At 49.9% G+C, this 15,349-nt stretch overlaps 1 protein-coding gene across 1 annotated transcript in view; it reads left to right on the top strand.

Moving 5' to 3' along the window:
- Positions 1–14,947: 14,947 nt before the first annotated feature.
- The window catches only part of CALN1 (calneuron 1), a 127,184-nt gene continuing 126,782 nt past the window's right edge, over positions 14,948–15,349 (top strand). The window contains exon 1 of the mRNA XM_075517959.1: positions 14,948–15,038. The gene's annotated coding sequence lies outside the window, so the exon portion shown is untranslated. The remainder of the gene's footprint in view (positions 15,039–15,349) is intronic.

Here is a 15,349-nt window from a genome sequence, read left to right as displayed (position 1 = left end):
GGTCTGAAAGCATAGTTTTGGATCAGCTGAAGCAGTCTTTTAATTTGGTGAATTCAGAATCAGAGGAATGGTTTACTTAACAATTTTTTTTGCAGCAGATCATTTTAGTTTGCATGGGAAGTACTCCAGGGGGTAGCTGGAGAGTTGAGTAACCCAAATCTCTGGGCTGGGAGCAAACAAGCCAGGAAGGTCTGCTGGAGGTGCCTGAATTGGCCACAAACCCAACCCAGCTTCAGGCTGCAGTGTGGGTCCTATCTATGACCCCTTCCCCCAGCTCTCCTGGAGCGTAGTAGATGTCTTGAGGTTCTTGACCACAAAGATTGTGATTTGCAGTCTCTAGGGTCAGGGAAGCATGCCAGTCTTTGATCCAGCAGAGTCAGAAGGTTGCATGTGTTGGCTGAAAGCATCTTTCTACTGAGTTTGAAAGTCTTGAGCTGAGCACTTTTGCCTCCTAGTGGAGTTGCCTCCAAGCTTGTATCATGTTTTTGGGTGGATTTCCCTTAAGTACTCCTGCTGCTGCTTTGCACTGTATAAATAATAGGGTATTCACTGGACATGAAGAAATAAGTCTACTGTCTGGTTTTTTTTCCTAGTAGGGCAAGATGTATGAGCTCTACTCTCTGTCCCAGTGAGTTTTTAAGCATTTCTTATAACTGGAGATAGACCAGCTCCTGATTTCTGATAGCCTGATGTTTAGGCCATGCACTTTGCTGTTCCGAATCTGGCAGACTGAGCTCTTGGGCATGGGTCTCCTGCCTCTCACTCAAGTGTCTGAAACCAGTGGGGCTCTGAGCTGAACAGAGCATCACAGTCACCTCCTCCCTGCAGTGACCACTGGTGTCTGGTGAACTTAGCCTTTCTTGTAAAATGTTCTTGGCCTTTATTAAGTGCCAGAAAATGAAGTGTTTTGCATTAGTCACCATCTTTTGTCAGGCTTGCTTTTTCTTCATTGGCTTAAAGCCCCACATGTATTTGGGATTGGATAAAGCTGAGCTTCAGGTTCTGCTTGAGAAGGCCAAGAGAACGAGAAGATCACTTGAATGACCCTATATTGTCACTGATGCTTAGATGGGCTGGAGATGGCAAGGACTGGGAGGCTTTGCCTTTACCATTGCCTGATATGACATATGAGCTGCAGGCTATGTGTTTTGGGCACAGCCATGTGCACACGTGTTTGCCTCAGCCACAGCCTCACCATTACCAAGGCTATCACCCACCCTGAATCCTATCTGAAAATATTGTCAGAGAGCATTTAAGGCATTTATTACTGAGTGGAGAGCTATGCCCATGGTGGTGTACTTCCATCCCCACTAGGAACAGAGCAGCCCAAGCTACAACCAACCTTCTCACTACTCCAGGTGCCAAGTGCATTTCTTCAGCCTGTTCTCCAACTTAGAGGGTGACATACGCATTAAGAAAACACTCCTTACATCAAAGCGCCTGTAAGCCATGCTAGTCATCTTAGATGTTACCGAGTGCCCTATGAATGGAAGTGCTTTGTGTATGAAAGGGACGATGATGCACTATCTCCCTCCCCTCCTGTCTACACTCTTCCAGCCCACTCTCATATCTGTGATCTTCTCCCTTCTTTGCCTCCACCCATGAAATGTGCCTTCACTGGAAAGAAAAATGAGATATGAAAGAAAAAAGTATTGAGGAAAATCTGAAAGTCCAGCTGTCTCAGCATCAGAGACGCAGTCCAAGATGTGTCCTTTATGGCTCGTAATGAGGAGCATTGGAGTGACTGAAAGCCCTGACCCCCAGCCAGCCATTGTACCTGCTCTCACCTACTTCTCCGAGAGGTGAAGTCTGGAGCAGCTGCTGATTTTCATTTTAAGTCTTAGGGTTTGAGCTATTAATAAGCCTGGAAAATAACCACATGTTCTCTGAATTATGTAACAGATGTTAAATTCCCCAAGATGAAGAGGTGTCAGCCTGATGGAAGAAGTGATGTGAGGACCTTTCTTTTTCCTTTGAGCTGGGTTTCTCTTATTAGCAAAATCAGTTATCTGCTGGTGGAGGTAAAAAGAAAATTAGTATCACCCCACGAGTTTTGACCCAACCCCACTGTTCCCCCCGCCTCTTCACTTTGTGCCCATGTTTATGCATTTCTTACCTTTCTCTGGCATCAGATTTTGAAGACAAGTGCCATCCAGAATGAAGTCCCATTGAAAGAATGTGTTGTGATGAAGAGCTGTTGAATGAGTCACTGTGCTCGTGCTGGCAAAGCAGGCTGCAGAGCGGGCCAGATCCTTACACTTGGCACGAGAGAGCGAGAAGCGAAAGAGGAAAGTAAACTTAGGGCCAGGAGCACTGCAGTGCTTGGCCAGCCGAGGGGGATGGGTTGCAAATGCTTTCCCACTTAACCATTTCAGCGACGCAGTTGCCACCAAGCTGGAGATGCGTTCACAGCCTCATTGGGGTAGTGGGAGGTGGGCTGAAGGCAAATACAGAGGAGGTGCCGTAGGCAAGGGATTAAAAAGGGTTTAACTTCTGTCTTCTTTTTGACAACCTTTTTTTTTTTTTAAGGTTCTCTTCTTCCTGATCCTCTTCTGTCCCAGAGTGAGCACTTGCGGCTCCATGTGGGGAAAGGTCCTCAGCAGCTCAGGATGGCATTTAACCAGGATAGCTCTCTTCCTAGGAGTCCCGTCTTATGCGTCTTGGTGCCTTGCATAAAGATGGAGGGAAGCTGTCATCAGCTGTGTGTAACACAGCTGAGCAGTCCCTTGGGAGAGACATTTATAAATGCGGATTGAAGACATTGGGCCCAGGGGTACCACATTTTCTGTGGGTGTAGATACACAGAGAGACTTATAAATCAGCCTCTGCACTAATAGAGATGCCTGTGCTCTTGACTGTGACCCCACTGGCTGCAATCTCTGAGGGGTGACTTTGCTCAGACATTTATTTCTGAGATCTGCTTTAGCATCTTCTGCTGCACACCCGCTGGCATGACAACTGCAAGTGCTTGTTCCAACGCAACGTGCCCTTTCCTCCTGGGGATGCTTCTGGGGAAATGTAGTTCAAGTCAGAACAGGCTCACGGGGGAAAGTCCTGTTGGAGGTGTGAGCTGTGTTCTCCTACCACCACCATTAACGCAATTGTAGAGAGTGGCCCTCCTGGATTCCTCCCTCTTCTTTTAATGTCTTGTACCAAGGAGTGGAAGAAATTGTTGGAAGTGAGTTCCTGCTATGTGTGAAATTCAGCAGGACTGTGAATTTAAAGGGCATCTCCCAAGTACTGGGGTCTAATCTGGACAGCAGACTACCTGGCACAAGTCCGGGTCCCCCATGCCAAGAATTCTGCCAGATTGATTGTCAGACACTTTAAGGAAGTAAAAAAGAAGATGTGGCGCCCAGGGGACCAGATTTTGAGTGGTTTCACCATTTTCCCACAGCTTCCCTTAGCTTGTCCTTCAGGAACAGTTGACAGTCTTGCACTCTGTGTTATTCACTGCTCGCTACTGATTAATGGGCTTCTAATGTCATTACTTATTTCATTATCCAAGTAACCTGGAAGATCAAGACACTATTAGCAAGAAAATTTGCAGTGAAAGCCATCTGTAAATTTGCGTTATCCAGACAAAGGGTGGAGTCCAGCTATCAGAGGACATGTTGCAAAACACAGAGATAAGTGAGGTAGTCCAAAAAATGTAAGGACTGTATCAAGAGCCCACGCGGAGCTTCAGAGAGTTGGTAATAATTGTGGTAGTAGTAATAATGACAATAGTACACCTTCGAGGTCTGGTCCTGGGTCAGGCCTCAAGTTTGCTAGGCGCTGTGCAATTGCAGATGAAATGGCAAACAAGTTCTTGCTTCAAAGCACTTAAAAACCGCATAGAAGGAGAGCAAGGCCAGACGGCTAGTGACAGATGGGCAGGGGAGAAGAGAGAGGTAACGGCAGCTGGCACAAGCAAGGTATGTCTCAGGGCACCAGCAGGCTCACGGCTGTTATAGAGGTGGTTTCAGGAAGGATAACAAGGTGCATATGTGGATCATTTGGGGGCACTTGTCTGGGCGCAAGCGCCAGCTCAGGGGAAGGAATAAAGTGCTAGTTCAAAAGTCTAATGAGAGCCTGATAGTGGCTGACATTGAGGGTTGGTTGAAGGCATGGGTTGATGTCCCAACGGGAATTCGAGGTGGTGGGTCAACCATACACAAGCCATGAAGGGTCTTGGCAGTGGAGACACGGGCTTGTCTTGGATGCAGAAGAGTGTGGGGAGTGTGGAGAGGTATGTCCACAGTGGTGGGGAATGAGCTTTGCAGACGTCTTTTGAATGGCGATGCTGCAGCAGGTGGCATGTGGTGATGGACAGGAGCTTAGTGACATGATGCAGAAGGTGTTGCTCAGACTTAGAGGTCTTGTGTGTCACAACTGGGGAAGAGATGCTCTCTGAAAGGGATACCTGGCCTGGGGTCTCAGAGGTTGGGTGTACGCAGTGCAGGTGGGGGCCCCGCAGAGATACCTGCATGGCTCTTGGCAAGCACATGGGTGGCTCTGGCTCCTCCTCTTGCGCAAGGGTGCTTGCACCCTCATCCCTGTAACACAGAAGCACCAGGCTGTACCCAGCTCACTCCTAGGAACAGCAGCAATTTCTCCACGGGAGGGAGGTGGGCACACTCTTGACTGTGTGCAGGGATCCCGTGCTAACATGCTCCAGGCTGGCACTGGTGGGAGTGGACACGGAGCACGGCTTGCTGTCGGGAGGACTCATGGCATCGTGTGTTCACGCTCGGAGGCGCAGTGCCGGCATATGCCCAGCGCTTCCGAGGAGGTGCCTGCAGATGCTGCAGGTCTGCTCTCTCGCGACTACTGGGCTGCAGCTGAAGCCAGCCCTGGATGTTTCATTTGATCCGTGCCAACTCTGCGTTGCAAAACATGAGCAAATTGCTGTTGCCCCCTGAAAGGAGCAGGGCTGTGTCCCAGAGCACACTATTCCCATGGCATTTAACATTCCCTGCAAAACCAGCTTATATTTAGAACTGAACATCTGTTCCAGATGTGGTTATTCACTGCCTGTGTTGCTGTACTCCTGCCATTGTTGTCCTTCTACACAGTGAAAGGCTGGCATGAATTATTGAAAGATTGAGTTTAAATAAATGATAAACTGGTACTGTGTGTGCAGTTAAGTTTCTGTCCACTCTGAACAGAATCACACTGCTGGCTTTGATGTCCCCATGATGAGCTCGCACATCTCCCAGAACCTGCCGTCTCATCTGCCTGATGGGGCTGATCGAAGAGCGTGGAGAGGGGCAGCCCAAGCATGAAGGTGGCCGAGGGGACGAGTCTCCTGGGGAGAAGGAGGAGCCGCAGCAGAGAAGCAGGCAACCAGAGTTTCTCTCCTGGCAAGTGTATTTCTTATCTCAAACTGTTCCTCGCAGGGGACGGGCTGGCATGGGGGGTGTTGCTTGCCGAGGGCAATCGGTGCACCGGGAGGATGGGGTGGGAGAGATGCTGCCAGCTCCCGAGGGTGGGCAGCAGGGACAGTGCTGGGGACTGGCAGCAGGTGCGTGCATTGGGAATCTTATAGTGTAAAGGATCCTTAGTTAAAATTCTAGAGTAAAACCTCACCCCAGGGAAACATCTTGTGGGACTGTGCTGAATGCAAGCGTACCCAGACCATCTACGTGCACGTGATGTGAGGGCAAGAGGCACTCTGGGTTTCAGCCCACTGTGGGTCTAAACCAGCCAAGCCCTCCTTTTTTGTTGCCTCTCGGCTGGGAAGTCTGAATGGATCTTTTGGAAGCCTAGTAGTCTTGGAAATGGATTTTTTGGCTTTTTTTTTTTATTATTACTTTTTTTTTTTTGTCTTCACCATTTTGAAAAATGGCTTGACTCACAGTTGCATGAGGCTGTGGGGATTCACGGCAGACCATCTGTTTCAGCTGTTAGCAGTCATTAATTTTTTTCATATTTTTTGCTACTTTTGAGATACTTCGGGAAAAAAATATGTTCTTGATGGCATTGGAGGACTTCAAAGTCGCTTACATTTTTTTTTTCTCAGAGAAACAATATACAGTGGATGCCGCTGTTATAAAAGAATTACCTTTTTATTGGGCTTTCTAAATGGGGAATTTGTCTCCTGTGGACATGCAGGAGGACACAGTGTATTGTTTATCTCCTTTCCACCATGCTTTTGGCTAATACCTGCCTTGCTACTGTACTGCGATACATCTACTAAGGAGTTTTTTCTGGGTTAACTCTAATGCAGAAAGGCTTTCATTTAAAAAAATATAGTGAGATTTTCTTTTAAGCCAGTATGTTTCTGGAGCTAAGTACTTACTGATTAAATCAGCCTTATTGTCTCCAGTTATTCTACCCAGAAACTGGAAAATTACTCAACTCCTTGACAGGTGTTCACAGCTGATGGCTCAGATCTGTGGATCGAGTGCCGGGGCATATGGCATGATAAATAATAGAACAAACTAATCCTATTGACACTGTCCACCCTCCAGCCTGCGCACGTTTATCCTTGTGCCTTGCTCTCGCCATGCGACAGCCCGTTCCCCGAGCCAGCTCCTCTCAGAGCTGCTGCTCCCGAGCCACTGACCGACGAGTTTGGCTCATCAATGTTTGCGCAAAGTGTCGTAGCGCTGTTTTTGCAAGGACCTCAGCTCGGCGTGGTGGGCAGATGTTCACCATGGGTTTGCTCCCCATCTGCTTCATTAGTTTGTTCAGCTGGTGCTTGTGATGGCACATCATGCTGGGGTTTGCCCAAGAGCCTCGCTGGTGGTTTCCCTGTTGCTTGTGCAGGGTTTTGGATGCAGCAAAAAAACTTCCTTGAGTTTAAGGGGTGCTGGGAAAGGGTAAGGGCTGGTAGCGTGAGGGAGGGCGCAGTATCTTGTGTGGAAATGTGTAATGGGGAGATGGTGCAGCTCCTCCAGAGGATGCTGAGTCCTGGCTTTGTGCAAACATGAAGCTGTGGCCTGGTAATGGGCAGAGCAGAAAGCTCTGCACTGGGCTCATGGTTGTGCTGGTTTGGGTCATGCATCCCTGAAAGGAAGAGCTGTGGACAGGATGTAAAACATGAGACACGAACCTCTGAACCTACTCTTGAGTCTGATGATGGTGGGAGGCTGCAGAACAGAAACTGAGTATCTTAGACCTGCCTGTGACTCCTTGGTGAAGCGACAGCCAGAGAGCTGTGGAGTATTTCCAACCATCCATTAGGACTGCGGCTTTCAGCAAAATTACAAATGTGTCCTGGAAAACGCTCCTTTGAGCTGGCAAAAGAGCCGTTATCATTTCTGGGCATGGGAGTTGGTTCTGGGCTTGGCAGCCAGCGCGGGGCCATGCCATGGCTGGACGCAGCGTGTGCCACTGCGGAGCAAGCTGGCACCGAGGGACACCGCGGAGACGGTGGCTCCTCCTGTCCTACTGCCTGCTTCAGGGTGGCATGTGCTGGTAAAAACCAAATATCTCTATAGTGCAAAGCAAAAGGTCCATAGGACGTGTCCTGCGAGCTCAGCGTCAGGTCTGTATGCTCCCACATGCATTTTCGGGTATGGCCTGGGTCCACCTCTTGTCCTTTGCATGTGGAGGAGCAGGATTTGTCCCATCCCTGTGTCCCTTGCTCTCACTTCTGAGCAACGCGTGTGCCCTGAGTAATCTGGGGCAGCCAGCACACCATGGTGCCTGCTGCAAGCTTGCCAGCGGAAGGTGGAAGAATGCACATCTGGAGGCTCGGAGACGTTTGGTGCCTGTGTGGTTTTCATTTGGAGGCCTTTCCGTTGTTGACTGACTTAATTAAAATTTAAAAAAAAATGAGAAGCAGGCAGGATTGGGCTTTTTTCTTTTTTTTTATGAGATGCCTGGCTTTGAGGGCTACAGAGCCAATTTTCATTTTGAAATTTCCTTTAATTTTATTTTTTTAAAGTTCCCCCAAAAAATTTTGAGCTGCAAGCTGAAAGGAGGTGTTACACTTTGTAAACCAAACCCAACCCAACCCCAAATCTATTAACTGACTCAAAAAGTATCTTCTGTTTTGCAAAGTCAATTTTCTGGAAAAAAGTAAATATTTCATTTATTTTCCAACAAAAACATTGTTTTTTTGTAAAATTAACTGAATTCACCAAGGTTCCTAAAATACCCCTCATACTTTTTGCCCCAGCATGGAGAAATGTGGGTTGGCGCTTGGCTGTGGGATGCTCTTCCCCTTCGCCCTACCTGCTGAAAGCCTTCTCCATGGTACAGAGGCTTTCTGGGGCATGGCTTGAGATTTGCAGATTTGATGAAGAGGGAAGATGATGATCAGTGATCCTGGGGCCCCGAGTGTTCCTCACGCCCCAACATGCGTCTGCTTTTGCTTGCAGCCATCCTCCTCCCCCCTCCATCAGGTCAGACCTCGGTGCATCCCCAAGAGACCCCACCTGAGGCACAGGGCACAGCCCTTCTTGGCGTGCCTGAAAATCACTGCCCAGATCCCGAGTGAGATGCAAAAGTAAGAAAAAGGAAGAAAATATCTCCCGGTCAGGAAATTTGCCTATTAACACCCCAGACACAAAAGTCTCAATGGAGCTTTTCCCCTCCGAACCAGCTAAAATGTCTCTCACTGATGGGAAGTCTAAAAATAAGCATGTTCTCCACAAACAGCTTAAAGATGTTGAAAATGAAAAGCAACAAAGGATGTAGAACGTATGAGTCACTAAATTACAGGGCTATCTTTCTAAGAGCAAAACAAAACAAAACAAAAACCCCAAACCCTCCCTGCTGAAATTCATTGTGAGTTTTCTGGGCTTGGTTTGGGGCTGTTTGCCCAGCAGTGCCTGCGCAGGCAGTCATCTTATTTTTGTGGGCTAGCAAAGGGCTGAAACCTTATCCATTTTTATTACATAGTGTGCCAGAGCTGCTCTGTATAAATAATAAGAGTAAAACCAGTCTGCTCAGCGGCATGAACAGGAGGTGCTTTTCTCTCGCACATGGGCATTTCTGTTGATTTTTCTGGAGATAAACCCCCTTGCATGGGCTTGCTGGATGTCAAGCTTTCTTTTGGGGAAGAGTGTAAGCGTATGTTCATCTTGACAGCATGTTCTTCTGGCCCCGGCTAAACCACAAGTGTTTGGACTCTCGGTTGGGAGCAAGCAGATTTTTGTGGGTGTAATCGCATTTGTCTATAGCTTTAGTTTGTTGAGATAATGTAATTAAAAGGAGTTCTCGGTTTGTTGTGTGGTTTTTGGGGTTTGGTTTTTTGGTTTTTGTTGGGTTTTTTTTTTTCCTCCCTGAAGGTGTTGTTTCGTGATGAGCTCCACTCGGGTGGACTCTGTTGCAAAACTGAAGCTTTTTTAGCATTTGCAGATGAGCTTGAATCAAAATCTTGGCGTTTGAGGCAGCAGGAAAGGGGATGGACTCGTGCCAAACCTATGCCTACATCTGATGTTTGCAGCCAGCCCCAATCTCTCTAATAGGCTGAAATGAAACCTTGGATCCAAGCAGATGGTAGGGCTGGAGATGTGACTCTGCCAGCGCTGCCGCATCCCAGACCTGCTGTTAGGGTGTGCAATACCCTCACCGGGGTTTGAAGGAGCTGGAGGCTGCCCCTGTCTACCCATCGTCGTTGGCACCTTCGTCCATCCTCTTCCTCACTGGGGGGGGGGGGGCAGGCAGGAAGGGCAGCAGCACCGGGCCAGGCTGTGTGAGACCCCTTCCCTGAGCCCGCTGCGGTAGCCGGCTGGCTCCCAGCCCAAATAACCCATCGATCAATAAATCAGTTGCCTGAGTTGGCAGGTACAATAAAGACTGTGCACAACGACCATAAATCCTGGAGCGGAGCTCGCTCAGCAATGATTTAATCTAGATATTTAGTTCTGAAATGCGCTAATTAAACTTCAGAATAAAGCATCCAGTGCAAAAGCAAGATGAATAAAAAGTAAAAATAAAAGTTTCTCCTGGAACAATTAACCATCATTAAAACATGAAAACCCAGGCTAGAGAGCAATTGTATGCCTTCCACAAAGTGTTTCATCAGAAATAATGGGATGAAATTAAGCAATACAAAAATGTAGGCTAAGAGCTGAAAAACTTATCCCACTCGTGAGACCCATTAGACTGTGAAATGTTACTGAACGCTCCCCAGGGAGTGGTCGAATTTGTATTTCTCAGGACATTTAAAATTGGACTGGACAGAAACCCCCTCCCCAGTACTGTAGGGAATAATTACAGACCTCCTCACTTCAATGGGCCTTACAGACCTTTCTGAGTTTTAATTTCAGTGGGTCATCCCTAAACGAGCAAAACTATTTAATTTTAATAGAGGCCTTCCTTATCTGAGGGACCTCTAAGTTTGACCCTACAGGCCTTACATCTAGATATTATGAGGGATATTTTTAAGACACCAGCCTCTTCTAAAATCATACACTGGCTTGCCCTGCCTCCCCTTGGACACCGCATTTATTGCTGCCATATTTATCGCGTGCTCACTTGGTGCTTCAGCCACCGCTTTCCTCAGTCTCAACAAAGGCACCCGAAGTGAAATGGAGACCTCGCCCTGCCTACGCAGCCGTGGGTTTGCTGAGCATCTCCCTACGAGCTGGGTGGTACCCAAATGTAATCAGTCTGACCGGTGTACAACAGCTTGAAAGCAAATTACATCAAGCGATAATCCACTTGTTATTAGAGTGACAGCTCAGCGCTGACAGTGACAACTATCACCGGTCCCCAACAGGCAGCCAGGCAGGTCTCTGACAACAAACTTCCCTGCCTTGCATAATTTTTCAGCGCGTTACTTTGTCACATTAGTATTATATTGTCTCTCGCCATATCATTTTCAGGAGCATAATGTGAATGTCACAGTGCTGGTTTCCGAGGTAGCCCTCTTCTTCCAGAGAGCACGCCCTCCCATCACCGCCCCCCGGCCGCGGGGAGCTGCCGGCCCCGGGAGCTGCCTTGCTACCGAGGAAGTCTTCTTAAAAACAGAGGGTTTCACACTATTAGCTCTGTATTTTAACAAAGAAAAAGAGAAAAGGGCCTCTGGCTGGTCTTATTTATGCGGACACAAGTTTGGAGACATTCTGGATATATTTAGGGATTAATGAGAACTTGGTCCTTTAACAATTTTTAATAATAAATATATAAGCCTAATGGATTTTCCAGCTACCGTTTTCAGCCGTGAAGGTTGGAACCTTTTTGGCTAATGTCTTCCAGAGCTGAAGGAAAGGAAATTAGCTAAAGGCAGGGAATAATGTTCTACAAATGAGGGGCTTTGCCCCCACTTTACTCACGTAAGCAGTCCAGATGAAGCTGAGGGAGTCACAGGTGAGTTTCCTTATGGATCAAGGAAAAAAGAAATTAAAAGTAAAAGGACGTGAAGAGATCAATGTGAGTTTCACCCTGATGAAACAGCATTAGGTCCCGTCATTCACCTTCCACCGATGGTGCTGAGGGCCACGTTGCTGGAGCAGGAATTACCTTCTCCCTGAGCACAGGAATGCCAACACCTTAATAAACATGGTAAAATCGCAGGATGTAGCCGGGCCTGCACAGCCCGGATGGTTTATAAGGGACTTGGACCATGGCTAAAGTGTTGATTGTTGGACCACGGCTAATGGCCTTTTCACCAGGCCCAGGACCTGGTGAGCAGGCAGCGTGCAGGCAGTGGGGAAGGGGCAGTGGGATGCAGAAATCCCATCCTTGGGCAGGACAGCTGAGCTGGTGAAGCAAAAGTAGTTTAGTATCAATGGAGATGGGATTTCTATTTTGCATAGGGAGCAGAGAAAGCAAAAATCCCTCTTCCCGTCGTTCCTGAGCTGGTGATCCTGTTCCTTCTGATGGTAATATCCCAGCATGGGGAATGGCATGACCCATGAGGCTGAGAGGAAGGAGACGGGAAGGATTTTACCTCAGAAAAGTACAACACGGGCAGGATGTGAATTCAACACCTTTGAGCTATGAAATCAACACTTACTCTGAAGGCTTTGTTCAACGCTTACACAATTGTGCGTGTGTTGCTGTAGATGCTGGGTGGCTCTCCAGGCTGTTTTCTGGATCCAGCCGAGGCAGTCTTAGTTGAGTGTTGGGTTCCCATTAGAGACTCTTCTGCAGTCAACTGCTTTCACCATCAGAACATCTCTCCGTATATTTAGCCTAAATTGTCTTCAGCTGAATTTCACCCCACTGGAAGTGCCCTGTCCAGCTTTCCCCAGGTATGGCTGTTCCGGTGGGTTTGCTGATACCAGGCAGTGATCCAAAGAGCATGTGCCTCTGGTGCATTCAGAAAGGGAACTGGAAAGACAAGCAAGCTCCACCGAGCTCCGGTAACCCCCTGAAGATGACTGCAGTAAGGAAAGGTGTCTCCTGGCTGACCTGCGGTCACAGTTTTAGCTCAGCTTAAGGAGATGCTCTGCAAGCCGGGAGAAGTGCACTCCTTCAAGCACTTGCTCTTTCACTCTGGAGAAGTCAGGCCCCCCCGGAGCTGCCCAGCATCAGTGATTTGTAGCTACCTGCTCTGCTCCCCTGCCCTCCTCAGCGTCGAACAGAGGGTCAGGCAGGCCGGCCGGGCTGGGACACTGGGTTCAGGGCAACGCGCACCTTTGCGTGCACAGGAGACACATGCAGACACGTTTCTTCTCCTCCATTGCTGTTTCTAAAAAAAGAACCGGCAGCTTACCCCCCCTCCATGCTGAAAAGAGACCTGGAGAGCTTTCGGGGAGCGAACTTTCTAAGGGGCTCAGCCCCACATTAGGGATTCCTTTGGGGTCGTGGACTGCTTGGGGCTGCGGTCCTTCCCAGCCGCCTGCGGGAGGGAGGAAGGGCGGGCAGGGGGAGCTGCCGGAGGATGGAGCGCGCCGCCGGCCGCCCCTCTGCCCTGCGCGCAGCCTCCCCCGGGGGCCGGCGGGGGGGCCGGCAGCGAGGAGCCGGCGAGGAAGGGGTTAGCGGGGGGGGCTGCCGCAAGGTGGGCCGCGGCGGAGGCCGTTCCCCGGGCGGGCGCTGCGCCGCCGCCCTGGCCGGGGGCTGCCGGGGGAGCGCGGCGGGGCTCGGCGGGGCTCGGCGGGGCCATGGGGCGCTGAGCCGCAGCGCGCTGCCGCCCCGCACTCGGCATTCGGCATTACCCGGTTTTATTTCATTTCTAATTTTTTTTTTTTTTTGGGGGGGGGATTTTTTAATTTAATTTAATTTTATTTTTTTCACTCCGCCATCCTCACCGCCCAGATCTCTTCTCTGCCTCCTCCCTCCATCCTCCTTTGAATAACTCGGCCAGGAGCGATCTAGAGGAGGGGGGGCGGGGGGGGGGGGGGGAAGAGGAGCCGAGCAAACCTGTGGCGGAGGAGCCGGCTGGTGGAGAGGTGAGTCGAGGAGGGGGTGACACCCCGAAGAAGGATGGGGAGCACCGGCTGCCCCCCACCCGGGGAGGGGGGGTGTTTGCAGGGAGCCGGCTGCGCGGCCGCGCAGCCGGCTCCCTGCAAACACCCCCCCTCCCCGGGTGGGGGGCAGCCGGTGCTCCCCGGGGAAGCGACCTGTTGGCCGGAGCGGGGGCTCGCCCAGCCCTACCGGCTTGCTTAGACGGGGCGGCGGCGGAGCGGTCCCCCGCGGAGTGCAGCGGGGTCCGGGGCTGGAGGTGAAGGGGAGGGGGCGGGGGGGGGGCTCTGCGGGTGTGGATGCTCGACCCCGTCCCCTCCGGCCATCCCCACGCTGACTCGCGGGAGCACTTGGTACCCCGTCCCCTCGCATGTGTGGTTTGTTCACGGGTGGGTTCCCTCCCTCCCCCCCCCCCCTTGGCTGTGTGCGGTTGTTGTGGGCACACACACGCGTGTTTGTGGAGAGGGGCACGCAAGTTGCCATGGAGCGGCGTAACATCACTTTTGCTGCCCAGAGAGCCCTTTTTCTTAATTTCTGGGCCCTCTCCTCGTTCATACCGGGGATGATGTAATAAGCACTCGGTATCTATGTGGTGTCCTGCTCTTGTGGAGTTAGATAAGAATGAAGATCCCAGAGCAGAGGGAGCATCCGCCATCTGTTTGAATAGACGGGTCTTAATGAATCTGTCAAAATCAACAAATGTACGCGACGGAGGAATTTGGCCCCAAACACCTACTGATGCCGCTGTCGGCAACCAAAAGACTCCCAAAGAGGGTCCTGCCGGTCACCCAGATGCCTACTAATAGCTTTAATGTATTCAGCCCAGCCTCGTTTTATTTCAGATATAATTTCAGTCACCAGATTTAATACATTATTTGCAGTGATTGCCTCCTGATTTACCCACTTGAACAGCAAAAGGAATGCATTAAGGAAGGCTGAGCTGCCGTGCTTTGCTGGTGTCCTGAGTGTGAGCTGTTTCTCCTGTTACTCACCAGCAGCTCAGACCTTTTCCACCCACCAAGTTTTACTGTTTTCCACGTAGCAGCTGCATCCCCCTTAGTACACGCCACGCTGTGTCTCACTAATTCACTGGTGCCTTGCAAGCTTGTCTCAGCTCTTGGTGGCTTTGGAGTGTGTTGAAAGTCGTCGGGATGCAGACGGGCTCCGCCAGGAAATGATAGCGGGACGAGATCTGCTGTGGGAACGGCTCGCTTAGGTCTGGCCAGGCTGTGGTTGCCTGTAACTCCGCCGGAGGAGAGGTGCGTGATCCTGTCTTGCTCGATGTGCTTGCTGGACTACAAGAGGATCTCCTCATTGCCTGGGAAATCGAATTTCCCCATTGTTCAGCTGTAAAATAGCTGCACAAGGCCGTGATTGGCAAAGGACTGGATCACCCAGGTTGCTTACATCACGTAGGCAGCTGCCACCGAAATGACACACTTGATTGAAGGCCAAAAGAACCATATACGTAACTGCCTGTGATTAAGCTCCATATGATGCCTCAGAGCAAGTAAAAACCCCTCCTTCATCTCATCTTGTTTGTAACGAGACAGCCGTTGCAGGGATATCATTTGGGTCATGTTGTGGCTTTTGGGGGATTTTTTTGGTTTGGTTTGGTTTGGGTTTTTTTTGCTTCTGGCTGTAAACTTCCATGACCTGCAACAATCTGCCGTTGCACCCTCGCGCGATGCCCCATGAGAGCCTGGTACTGTAGGTGTGCTGGTAGCTGGGAATACAAATTTTACCAGGTAAGAGTTCCCAATGCCATTTTTTAACAAGGAATATTCCAGCTGGCTTATTTTGGGGAGGGAGAGGGTCTTTGCACGCGTCGTTTCCCCACTGGCATGCATGTGTGGTGGTGCGACTGTTTATTTCTGGGAAGGGTTTGATAGGGGAAGCTTCACCTTTTCAGTTTTTGGAGTCTTTGTAGATGCTTAACTGTTTCCTCAGAGTATGCCCTGTACCTGTAGGTAAATCCTCTCTGCACTGCACCTGTAGATAAATACTCTGCCCTGGCTCCGGCGAGGCGGTTTGCCTGTCTCCGGGCAGAATCCCGATC

This window comes from Mycteria americana, chromosome 15 (assembly GCF_035582795.1).
Source record: "Mycteria americana isolate JAX WOST 10 ecotype Jacksonville Zoo and Gardens chromosome 15, USCA_MyAme_1.0, whole genome shotgun sequence".
NCBI lineage: Eukaryota > Metazoa > Chordata > Aves > Ciconiiformes > Ciconiidae > Mycteria > Mycteria americana.
Note: the sequence above shows the minus strand (reverse complement) of the source record. Positions and strands in the feature narration are given on the sequence as shown.